This window comes from Osmerus mordax, chromosome 2, assembly GCF_038355195.1.
Source record: "Osmerus mordax isolate fOsmMor3 chromosome 2, fOsmMor3.pri, whole genome shotgun sequence".
Classification (NCBI taxonomy): Eukaryota; Metazoa; Chordata; class Actinopteri; order Osmeriformes; family Osmeridae; genus Osmerus; species Osmerus mordax.
The window spans coordinates 9647886-9661212 of NC_090051.1; positions in this window are offsets into that span (position 1 = coordinate 9647886).

The window sequence follows — 13327 nt, forward strand, 5'->3', positions numbered from 1 at the left end:
CGCCGCCCGTCTCGCACTGCACCCGACCCCCATGACCCCTCCTGCGGATGGTGAGCCCACTGGAAGGGGGTCCCACGTTGTCTCTTCGGGCTGTGCCCGACCGGGCTCCATGGGAAAAGGCCCGGCCACCAGGCGCTCGCCATCGAGCCCCACCCCCGGGCCTGGCTCCAGGGGGGGGCCCCGGTGACCCGCTTCCGGGCAGGGGCAACTGAGAACCATTGTTAATTTTCTTCATGGTAGTTTTTTTGAGCCACGCTTTGTCTGATCCTTCGCTATGCAAAACCCTCTGGGTCAATAGTGCCTTTGAGACTTACCCATTTCCAAAATAAAAAGTTGAGATTTTCCATTGAACTTCATATTAATTTTATTAAGTAGATGTTATGCTGTTAGAAATGCATGTTGGTCAAGCTCCAACAATTTTATAAATTAACTGCAAGCAGACAATGTACATGCAAATGGCAAAATATGTCCACCCTGTCATGGACAAATTCAAAGTAGAGTAAATACATTGTAATTACATAGTGATTATAAAATGTACATTTGCAGAAAGCTATTTAGTCCCTTTCTCAACAGTATATTTTAGTTAATGAGAAAAGTATTTGGATAATAATGAAATTATGGCAAACTATTTGTTTCTCTATAAAATCTGCAAGAGTTGCACTTTCTTTTCTAAATAAAATCTAACAACAAAGATATCTGGTCAAACTTTCAAACAATACTATTTGGCCCTCATTTGTTTATAAAGGAATCACACAAAAGGCTTTGCTAATTGTGAAAATAATGTTTATTTTCATAAAACATGAAAATGACATGACAGGGTGGACCTTGGGCATGACAGGGTGGACATGTTGTGAAATGTCATTGAATGGCCTCATAAATGCAATAAATGATGTAAAAAAATGTCAGAGGTCCTTTTCCCATGTAGGGGTAAATTACCAGTTGGACAGACTGGTTTTGATTTACTCTACCTGCATGCGGCCACTGAATTAAGATTCCCCAAATTGAGCCATTAATGTGGCCTTCTAGTGTTAAAATCTGTACATCATTTTGCACAGTGAAAGTCAAACATTCAACTGTAGAAGAATACAAATGTTTTTAAGTGGACAACGGTTGAACATTGAAAACAGCATGTTACAGAGAGATCACTTGGACGCGCCTTTCTGCAGAGACATGGCTCAATTCTGCAGTTGCTGTTTACATTTACATTTACATTTAGTCATTTAGCAGACGCTCTTATCCAGAGCGACTTACAGTAGGTACAGGGACATTCCCCCGAGGCAAGTAGGGTGAAGTGCCTTGCCCAAGGACACAACGTCAGTTTGCATGACCGGGAATCAAACTGGCAACCTTCGGATTACTAGCCCGACTCCCTCACCGCTCAGCCAACTGACTCCCGACTGACTGCTGTTCCACATACTTCCAAGCAGACGCTTCAATCTGTACAGAGCGCTTGTTCAGAGCCTGTGGTTCTGGTATTAGGCAAAGTATCTGCCAGTCATGGTACCAACAGACGTCCTCCCGGAGACTTGGCCAATGGAACTTGTTAATGCCATTGCGGTGCATACACTTAACTTTCACACTGTGACCTTCTGCATCCATGATGACATCTGGGTATGCTTCACTGTCGTAATTAACGACGCACCACTCTCCAATGTGCTTTAACTCAATCATTTCTGGTCTCCTAGAGTTATCTGTCTTTCACATGCTGGGGACTCATCAGATGAAACAGGAACATCCGCTAGAGTGACCTCTTGAAGGTTAAAGCAGGAGCAGTCCAAAACACCTTCCTCCCTTTTACACAGACATGAAATGTCTCGGTATTTCATCTGGCCGGGTGTCAGACTGATAGCTTGGTGGATTCTCACAGTGCCTTTTACAGCAGCTATTGCAGGTACCTATAGTGGGGGGGGGGGGGGGGGGGGAACATTAATACACTTTACTTAACCCTTGTTTTATCTTCGGGTCGTTCTGACCCATCAGTCATTGTGACCCACCGTCGTATTGCGACAACTTTACCGCATACAAAAACAAAGTGAAGCATTTTCTTTTAACCGTTGGGCTGTCTCAGACCCCCCACATTGCGAAGGTTAAAATAAAAAAAAATAAAAAAAAATTGTATTGGGTAAACACAACGATGGTTCGTTATGAACCTTTGGGTTCAAAATGCACAGATTGTATTTCTTTGCTGTACTTGCATGTGTAATTTTCGCTAAAATCTATATGCAAGAGGGACTCGTTGTGCTTCAGGCTCCTCCTGAGCTCCCTGTAGGCATTAAACTGCCATTTAATGTTGAAGACATGGCACCTAATATGGAGAAGCCTCTCCTGGAAATCTTTGTTAAGGTCATGCTCCGTTGTTGTCGTCTCCCTTTTCACTGTAATTGTTGACACCTTCTCATCCTTCGTGATCTTCTCTGTCATCCACTGATATAAACAAATATTCTCTTCCCCAGGAGTTTTCAGCATTGGGTGACAAGTTAGGAGGCATTCACTGCACTCACCGTAAGCACAGACCTTGGATTTCGGGTCACAGATGGTTGCATCAGACATGTCCTCAATGTTTCTTGAGGACAGCAACCCTTGGCTCTGCAAGGCATTGGCCATGAATTCCAAGTTCTCATGTTTTTTGCAGAGACATGTGTCACGGTCAGAGGAAGAGGGGGTTACCACCCAAAAGGGTCTGAGACAGCAAAAGGAGGTATATGACACATGGCCAATGTGCTCAGAGAGAAACCTCCTATGCACGTTTTTCATTGTATCGGTAAGCAACCTCTTCTGCATCTTTTTCTTCAGCCGTGTGAGTGTTTGTTTGCGGCCAGTTGTCATTCGACTAACATTATCTCGAAGAAAAAACGATGTGACGTTCTTCTTAATTTAATTTTGGCTGACGCACCTCCTCCCACGGTAGGTCAGATCCACAGAATACTTTGCTCTCTTCTTAGAGTAGCCAAAAGCTGTCTGGGCATGCTTTTGGAGCTTGTACTTCTTTAGAATGTTTCCACTGAGCACTTTTGCTATCAACTGCTTCTCTCTGTTTGTTTTAGCATTTTTATATTTATAAGTTTATTTATATGTCTTCAATCAGGGATGTATGGAACAGAAGAGCTCTTTTGATGGGTGAATTCACTCTTTGACGTCCCAACAAAGAATTGACTTTTGCACGTGGTGATTTGGACGCACTTTCTTTCTTGATCCTATGGAACCTTTTCTTATATTTCTCAGTTTTGGTTTTCTCTTTCGCGAGCTGTGCCTCCAATATTTCGATCTGTTTTTTCAGTTTCCTCTTCGAACGCTTTCCCCTTGACGCCGTTGCCTGAAACACAAAATATTTGTAAGGATTTTTAGTATGATTTTAACGAATTAGTTATCAATATGTCATTTTATGGGGACATAAACAGTTGATAATTGTCCTTCAAATAAATCTAAACTTTCTAATAAGTCATCAGCTAAACTTCCAATGATCTAACCTGGAGGGCCCTGGCTGAGGCTGATTTTCAGGAGTTTCAGGAGCTGCAGGGGAGTTGGGTGGTGTCTCTGACTGTAGCAAAGCACTGGCCCTGTTTCTGGCTCTCGCTTGACTTTTTGCCTCTCTCCATTTCTTTCTTTTTGCCCTCTTCTCTCTCTCACTGAGCTCACTGACACCCTTCTTCTTTCTAGTCTCTCTGTCTTTATTACATTTGTCCCTCTCTTTCTCAAGGTAATTTCTTCTTCTGTCCGGGTCAGCATCACGACGTTCCCGATATCTCCTTGCTATCTCAGCTCCTTTCTAAAAGACAATTCAAAATCTTCCCTACACACTTTAATTGGCTGTTAAAGTGTTTACAACAGCTATTACCCACATTTATCAGCATGTGGCATAAACTATGTGCATGTCCTTCCTGTCACGAACCATGTCCACCCTGTCATGGAAGGCTTGCTGACAGGGTGGACAATGACGGTGGACATTTTTGGCTAATGTTAGCATTTAATGAGCACATGGTGGACCTTCAGTTAGCAACATGATTCAGTTAGCAAGGTGACAGTGTACTGTTTTACAAATATATTTCGAATTTCTGAAAAGTTTTTATATTAATTGATATTTCACTATGAGAGTGAACATGTTAAGCTTGACAACATCCGACTACACACATAATACGATGAAAATTAAGAAATATAAGTGTAAATACTTACTGTGCAACTGTTTCAGCCTTGATTGAAGAAAGACAAAATGATGGTAGTGATGTCACTGAAGACATCAGGGGGTGTCTTAAAGGGTCAGTTACCCCATAATGACAGGGTGGACAGTAATTTCAGGGACACACGCAAAATTTTCAATATAATTATGAAAATAGAATATATATGATCAAAATGACTCATTTGATCAAATAACTTGTTGTGGACAATACAACCATATATATATATATTTTTATTTTAGTCTCATTTAAATTTACACATATTGTAGTTAGCAGAGCAGTGTGTGGGACATGCCAAAATCACGTACATCCAATGAAATTTTTTTGGAAACACATTTCAAGAGACTAATCATTGTACTGATGTGTGTAAATGTTTGGTCATTTATAATACATTTACATTTAGTCATTTAGCAGACACTCTTATCCAGAGCGACTTACAGTAAGTACAGGGACATTCCCCCCAAGGCAAGTAGGGTGAAGTGCCTTGCCCAAGGACACGTCCTTTTGCATGGCCAGAATCGAACTGGCAACCTTCAGATTACTAGCCCGATTCCCTAACCTCTCAGCCACCTGACTCCCATAATAAGACCTCAGAGTTTCATTAGTCTGCTACATTTTCATGCTTATTGAGTGATTCTGATGAGGACACCAAAGGCACCTTATGGTGATATTGACCCCTCTGGTATACACCTAGTTGGTCAGGAATGTGTCTTTCTGCAAGATAATGACCAAAAACATACCTCCAGGCTATGTCAGAACTACTTTAGAAGAAAAGAACAAATCATAGAATGGCCAGCAGTCTCCAAACTTAAACCCAGTCAAGCTGGTTTGGGATGAATTGGACACAATGTTGAAAGCTACAAGTCCAACAGATTTGTGAGAACTTCTGCAACAGTTTTGGGAAGATTTGTAAAAGGTAGCTGCTTTGATGAGTCAAACATTTAGAAATGTTTTTGTTAAACAAAACAATTTCATGATTTCTTAAAAATAAAACTCGAATAGTTTGTGTTCTATGCTTTCATTTAAGAGTACATTGAGACATTAAACTGTGTAAATGTAAATAAAAAATTGAAAAATGAGGGCGTTCTAAAACCTTTGACCGGTAGTATACATCAATCGCTAGGGAGGAGATCGCCCACCATCTCTCCATTGCTTACAGGCAGAGATTAGGCTTTCAAGCTCCCTGAGAGCTCTGCATATTCCAGGTCTGCTCAACAGGGGAGCGGACCGGATGTTGCAGGGCTGTCCACGAGACGATGAGTGGCTACACCACTCCATCATCGCTCCGATTTGGGCATGTTTCGGCAAGGCAGAGGTGGACCTGTTTGCATCCTGGGACAACATGCATGCCGCCTATGGTTTTCCCTGCACACACAGGATGAACCGCCTTTGGGGGTCGATGCCTTTGCACACCACCCTTGGCCGAGAGTCCTACTCTATGCTTTCCCTCCACTATCTGCAATCCTCCCATTACTGGCTCGGGTGAGTTTGGCCGTTAATTCTAATAGCCCCTGACCGTCCTGGAGCCCCATGGTTCCCAGAGCTAATGAGTCTGGTGTAGGAGGGGCCTTGGCCTCTTCCTCAATGCCAGGAACGCATTCTCCAAAGCTGGAGAGCTCTTCCAATTCAGGGGTCGTCATGGCTTGGCTACTTAAAGTGACCTTTCAGGATGCATTGGTCTGTCTGACATTGTCATCCAGACTGAACAGAGCGCACACACAATCCACTGTGAGACAATACTCAACGCGCTGCCCAATTTTCTCTCAGTGGTGTGAAAGTCGAAGCGTCGACCCAGTCTCATGCCGGGTTGAAACATTTAGATGTTTCTTACAATCTATGTTTGACAAAAGTGGCCTTGGGTACTATTAAGGTATATGTAACAGCCGTCTCAACATGTTATGAAGGTTTTGCCAGATTTACTCTGTCCATCCACCCAGGTTAAACATCTCCTTAGAGAGCGTCTATATATTTTAGATTATCATAGATGTCATCTATGTTCTGTGTACTTATATGTTATGTTATGCCAGGTTGCTTTGCGTTGTCTTGTCCTAAGAATTTCAGTGCCCAGTCTGACCCTGTGCATCTGACAATAAAAGACTTGAACTTAAACTACCGTATTTTACAGTAAATAAGCTGCATTGTGTACAAGATATGTTATAAGTTTAGCTAGCTTGCAAATCCTGAGGATAGCCTACTGTAGCAGACCTTTCTATGTGACAACGGACAAGGGTGTTTTGTCCCTCGGGAGTTGCCGTAGGCTTGATGCTGAAAGCATTACATGAAATCTGAGGGATGTTCGAATGGCGATGTCAAGAAGAGCGGTGGTAAAATACAAGTTATGAAAAGAGACCGCGTCCGTGTCTTATTGTCCACACTATCATATACAATTATATCTCGGTTAGACTACAAAAGTTGAATAAGTAATGTTGTTAGCGATGCTAGCGTTATTTGGCTAGCTAGCCTATTTCACTGGGTTTGCAGCTGTTTGATTAACTTGAATTATTATGCCTACTTTATTATTATTGCCTACTTTAGCAAGTCACTGTATTTCAAAGCCCTGATGACGAAATTACTCCTTGCTCTGACAACGGCTAAGCGAGTGAGTAACTTGTGCGCCTTGTCCACACATGCGGACTGCCTAATTATCTTGGGTTGATAGTCAAGAGCGGTGTTACGCCCTAATCCACAGTTGTGCCCAAAGCCATCAGTCGTACTGTACAGACATCCCAAGTCTCCCGGAAGGTCCGGGAGTCTCCCGCATTTCAATAGCGGCTCCTTGACGCCCGCAAATGCTGTACAATCTCCCAGAAATCGGGGATTTTGTATTTCGAGCGAGCGAGAGACTGTCTAATGGTCATTTCTTATAGAGATAGGTGCATATCGCGCGTCCTGAGTGCGTCGGGGGGGGACGGGACGTGCAGGTTGAGGGGGTACATCATGCGTCCGGATTGCGTCCCGGGGGGGGGGGGGGGGGGGGGGGGGATGTCTGTATGTTCAGGGCACAGAGCTGCGAGCATTCTTTCCCCTTCTCCATAGCGGATAAGAGGAAGAACAGTTGCATAGGTTATAGGTTACGTACACTGCTGCAGCCAGCTGCGCTCTGCATGAAGTCGAACACACCTAATCATATTGTAGCATCAGCACCCTCAGGTACCTAGCATGCAGTGCGGCATGCCAAAAAATTGAAGAGTTGTGGAAAATAGTTCGATTACAAAAGCCGTGCGAGGGATTTTAGTTGTTGTGTTCGTTCAGTTAAATGTGTGTAATGTTATTGTTTGTTAGTTAATATAATCCTGTTGGTCACCCTGATTGTGCATGTTGTGTACTTTAATGGGACCGGAGAGTCTAAGGCTGAAATTGTATTTTGAGTTTGCTGTACTCAGGGCCGGATTCACAAGTTCTGGGCCCCTGGGCACGAAGGCATTCGCGTTCTGACCCCCCAGATTAAGGCTCGGACCCCCCCAAAAGAGGTAAAAACCACGGGTCGGGGGGGGGGGGGGGTATATTTTCTTTCGGGGTGGCAATGGTGTGGCAGAAGGAAGTTGTTGGGTGGCCTCCTGGAGGCAAATCAAAATCCAAAGTAGGGGGGTACAGTACTCCCTATGGTAAGTGATTAGGCTATAACATTGTAGTGTAAATTAAACAGTAACATTATTTATTGAAATGTTCTGTAATGTACAAATAATATTTTCCATGGGAAGATTGAGGTTCATGTTGTTTAATTGTAACTTGTTTCACTACATGTTCTTATGGTTCTTCCCTTTGGTTTTTTTTCACAATGTATGCTTCATGTTTTGGCTTCTCTTGGAAGTCGCTTTGGATAAAAGCATCTGCTAAATGCATATATATATTTTTTTTAAGATTGGGGTGGCATTATTTTTTATTGGGGTGGCAGCTGCCAAAAAAACAGGCAGGCAGTGACCAGGCAGTGTGCAATACAGAAGCTTGTTGAATCACCTCAGTGTAGCGGTGCGTTCTGCATCGTGAGAAAGTGCAAGAAAGGCAAGTTTGCTATCTAATACCCCAAAAATCTGTCGCGAATGTATTTGTAATGGCAATTAGCTGTAGAATATTTAGGGCTGTCCCCGACTAAGATTTTCTTTGGTCGACCAAGACTCGACTAAAACGTCTGAAAATCGACTAATCGAAATTTGAAACGCTTTTTTTTTTTTTACAAAAAATAAAACGTACAAACATTTTCCCGATCTGACTCAATGGCTGCTGGACATTGCAGATTCAGCCGCTAATAGCCTACTAATAATAAGACTCGTATCACCAGTCCTGTTGCCGAATGCCGATGGTATTTAGTATATCTTACAATGTACTACAAATTACAAATATTGTTTGTTTAACATGCAAATCATCAGAGCGCGCTTATCACTGCCTGAACTTACACCGTTCACCTGATTTGGATGTAAATACCCTGAAATTAAAGCTGAAAGTCTGCACTTAAAGCACATCTTGATTGTTTCATTTCAAATCCATTGTGGTGGTATACAGAGCCAAAATGATGAAAATTGTGTCAATGTCCAAATACTTATGGACCTAACTGTAAATACTTGTGTAAACCCTAAATAAAGACTGAACCTTTTCCAAAGTCCGTGGTGCAGCTTCGTTTTGTATGCATTCTCCTTGCCGAAATGATCTGGCTACATTCTAGGTTTATTACAATATGTCTCCCAGAGGCCTTTTCCATGTCTCATAAGACGTATATAAGATATCTGAATTTTGTATTTTTTGGGGCTCTTAATGTCTGGATTGATTCTCCTAAACCCCCCCCTTAGGCGCAATCAGTAGACACCAAAGAGAAAAGCTTCCGTGACTGATAAGACAGAGGAGCTTGAAATTAGATATTAGGTGAGCAGTACTTAAGAAGAATAAGAAATACTTCTTTCAACTTAACCAGAGCTAATTTATTTCTGAGCTATTTCTCCTTTAACACTACTAGAAGCATTAAAAAGACACAATGGAGAAATAATAGTTTTTAGACTAATCTAAGAACAATCTGAGATGCACAATATTGCAGTAAGATCTCAATATGATCTACATTGAACATCAGTCATGTCTAATAATTGTCTTACAGCATTGCTTTGGAGCCCGATTTTAAGAAATACATAAGAATCTAAATAGAGAAATAAATAAGACATAAATCAGATATAGTTGTAAAAAATATATTTTTTTTATTTTGGCAATTAACCTTTTAATATTACAAATGAAAATAAGAAAAATTTAGATTCTTCTGAATAACATAGGTTGTTGATGCCAACATATACACAAACAGTAAGGCAGCATGTCTCCAATGAATTCCTTAAACAAAATAAACGTTTCACCCATTGATCAACATACATTTCCCAATTCTCAAAAAGTCCCATACTCCAATTTAACTGCTTAACAAAAATCCATAAATGTCACTGCCAAATGCAAAATTTGCAAGGCAGTACATAAAATAAGTTTTAATGCCAGAACATTTTAAACTTAAGCTCAAGCAATTAAACCAAAAAGAACAATCAGTATATGTAAGGGTTGTACTGACTAAAATAAATGGTGACCGACATGTGCAAACACCATGCAACTGAAGAAAACACATGCAAATAGACAAAACACAAGCAAATAAAGAAAACATCTTCATTAATTTGACAACACATGCACAGCATTCAGCAAACGCACTGCAAATATAGAAACATGCTTTTCGATCCAGAGAGAGAGCAGATAAGAGGTTTATTTTGGAAATGGGACCAAAAGTGAAGTAAAGAGGCGACATAAAAAGGTTAGTATTCAGTTTTACACTCCTCTTTTATAGTATTTTAAAAGAACGTTTCCAAAAAAAACTAATCTGCTATCTCTGGATCGAAAAGCACATTGTTCCACTTAGCGCTCCCCCTGGAGGCCTGGAGCACCTCTGTTGTGTAATCTGGGTGCAGCCTTTTTTTTTGTCAAATTTTTGGGGAGGTTTGTGTTTCCTTTTTGCAGCGAGTTTCTATATTTGCAGCGCGTTTGCTGAATGCTGCGCATGTGTTGTCAATTAATGAAGATGTTTTCTTAATTTGCTTGTGTTTTGTCTATTACCATGTGTTTTCTTAAGTTGCAGGGCGTTTGCACATGTCGGCCACCATAGACATAGCCTGTTGAGAACAATATTTAAAACAAATCAACAAGCATTATCTTAACAATGTTGATGTACCAGGGCTGTCAGTTCCCTGAGGTCTACAGTCCTGTAGGTTCTCTCCAACCACATTTTTGAGTAACCAAAATTAAAATGGTAATTATTAGAATCAGGTGTGAAGAATCAGGGTTACAGAGAACCTTTAGCAGTGGTTCTCAAGCCATGCCTAGGGCCTCCCCCGACATGCCATTTTCTGTGCTTAGGTGCGCTGCCTCTTTGGCAACTCTCTGAGTACCTTCTGACTTTTTCATTCTGTGATAGTTGAAATAAAAGAAACATTTTAACAAAACAAAATTAGGAAACTTGAAACTGAACATTGTTATGGCATTGGCAGCATCATCTAAGGATACAGTTAGTGTATCCTTAGATCCTTTGCTAATATCTAAGCTATTAGATGAACTACAGTACAGTACCTCAGTCATGCCTATTAATGAGCAGTGTTGGGAGTAACACGTTACAAAGTAACGCATTACTGTAATTCCACTACTTTTAGCGGTAACGAGCATGTAACAAAGTATTTTTTTAAATCAATTAACGCAGTTACAATTACTGAAATTTAAATGAGTTTGTTACTCGCGTTACTCTCTTTTGTGAAAAGTGAACACTTGCAGAAAGAAGACAAGATAGGCCTACTTTAGCTGCTTCTGATCTGACATCGCAGGACCTTGGTGGCGCAATGATACACCAATCGAATCAATCAATGAGCATTAAACCACATCATGGCCGACAGTGCGGATAGAATGAGCTTTCGCTCCTGGAAGTATGGACATTACTTTTCGCTCGTCGAAATTAAAGACAAAAATGTAGTGGTGAGTTGTACATTATGTGCAGGTGCAAAGAAACTATCCACATCTAGGAGTAGCAATTCCAATCTTCTGAAGCACCTGTTGAAACAACACGCTTCGACAAAGCTAGTAGCGAAAGACCCCAGCCCTACGGATGCTGAATGCGCCACTCCATGCAAACAACCAAGGCTAGACTTTACACGGACTGCAGTGCAGCCGATAAGCCAGGCAGAGCTGAATAAATTGATTGCTAGGTATGTTGTCGATGACATGCATCCCCTGTCAACTGTCGAGTCAGTTGCCTTCAGGCAACTAATAAGCAAAATTCCAGTGATAAATGGAGGCTCGGGGGAAATGTGCAGGAAGACGTTTTCCAGCTATTTAGACAGAGAATATGCAAAAATGCAGGTCGAGCTAAAAGAAACATTTGAGGGTTTACTGTAGGCCAATCACTTTTATTTCATTGGGCCTAATGTGGTAAAAAAACACTGTTAAATGACTGAGACAGTTATTTTGTATTAAGTTAAGTATTAAAAGGGACTTTTGTACTACTGCTTGATTTGAAGGACTGTTGCCCTGTTGATTACAATAAATAGGTCTAAAAAATATGTTTATTGTGTTTGACTGTTCAGTACTGTTCATTACATTAAAAAAGCAGACATAAAAGTAACTTAAAAGTTACTTTCCCTAGTAACTAATTACTTTTGATATACAGTAACTGGTAAAGTAATTCAATTACCTTTAAAAGAAGTAACTAGTAACTGTAACTAATTACTAATTTTCAGTGACTTGCCCAACACTGTTAATGAGCTACTTAGCCAGTACAGTATTAGCTGATTTACTAGTCAGATAACTGCTGTTTACTTTGCCCAAAATTATGATGGACTGTGGGAGACTGCTCAGTCTAACTGGTCCACACTATTTGTTAGAGCGAGGACGAAAGCACACAACCCATCCAGCCATCTTTCTCTGGCATGACTGAGTAACTGTAAACTAGCTAGCTAACTTTAGCAGATGTGGCTAGCTAATATTACTCTACTGCTGAGCTAAAGTTAGCTAACTGTAATCCAAATATTATAACTGCTTAACTCAATGTAATGTAAATGTATCAGTCAATAATAATCTCAGCTATTAATTATTAAAAGACAGCTAATACGGTAACAAATGTTACATAACTTTGTTAGTTAGCTAGCAAGCTACTGTAAGCCAATACTGTAACCTAGATAACAAATCCAATATTACTCTTTAGGTTTAGCTAACGAGGTGAGCTAGAAAGATAGCTACATCTAGCAAAACATAATGACTGGAGAACTGAAATTAGATAACGTCACTGTGTCCAATCCCGACCGCTGTAAACTACTATTGTCCAAACCCGAATGGGGTTTGGACACTCAGTTTCCGGTCTTTTTGCCAGCATTTTCTTTTGCTATCGCCAGCAACGTGTAAGTAGTATTATTTCAGGCATACCAAACAATCTACGTTAAAATTTCATGAACATATATGGACGTTTACATGTCTAAATAATATAGGAAAGTTACTTTGGCCGAAAGACCACTCGGCGACACTCGGGCGACGATCTTTACTCTGACAAGTGTCTGTGTTGTCATCGTACTGCTACTATGGGTTAGCATATGAGTGTATTTCAATGCTAGCTTAACACTACTTTGTCTTGCCAATGAAAATACACGATCATGTGTGACGTGATCTGTAGTCGAGGGGAGGAAGGGATGGGGGCTAGCAAACTTTGAGAAGAGTTCAACAAAACATCCAGCAGGTGGTGGTATACAGTCAAATAGAGATTTTATCGCATAGTTTGGAGATGTTGAAGCGTGATATCTTATTGTGGAGGACATAACTACGTCCCCGGATATGTTGACAGGATTGATGGTCAGTTTGGTGACCCTGGATCAAGTTAATATCCCCAGAAAAACAGCAGCGGCCAGTGTTTAGAAGTGCGGTCGGGTCAGAATGTTAGCTAAAAACCGGTCGGGATTGGACACAGTAACGCTACATATTTCGGTTAAACTTATATAATATGACAAATAAACATAATTGTTCTGCTCACCTGCTTGGTACAGTATGCTGTTATCTTAAAATGAACAGATCAAATTTAACGTCTGTAAATCCTCTCGTGCGTTCATCTCCAACTACCAATCACAAAAGGCGAATGAGAACGTGACCAATAGAGGGCATAGAATTTGCCGCTT